Below are 267 nucleotides of genomic sequence, written 5' to 3' on the forward strand. Positions count from 1 at the left end.
TGTTTGGATGTATCTTGAGTATCTGTTCTTACTCTATTGATGTATGTGTATGTACAAATTTAAAGGAAACTGTGTTTACTTGTGTGAAAATATATCTGATTGGTTTTCCCTTGGAGGCTCGTCCCCGTGGACACTTAAAAGATATAACACCTGGGCGCAACCCCCAGACTGGAGATAACCGATAAATCAGAGCTGTGTATGAAGAGCGCCACCAATAGTTACGATATCGAACTGTGTTTTTGTTGTCGATGTCATGATTGTGTATGT

Source organism: Asterias amurensis, chromosome 11 (assembly GCF_032118995.1).
Source record: "Asterias amurensis chromosome 11, ASM3211899v1".
Classification (NCBI taxonomy): Eukaryota; Metazoa; Echinodermata; class Asteroidea; order Forcipulatida; family Asteriidae; genus Asterias; species Asterias amurensis.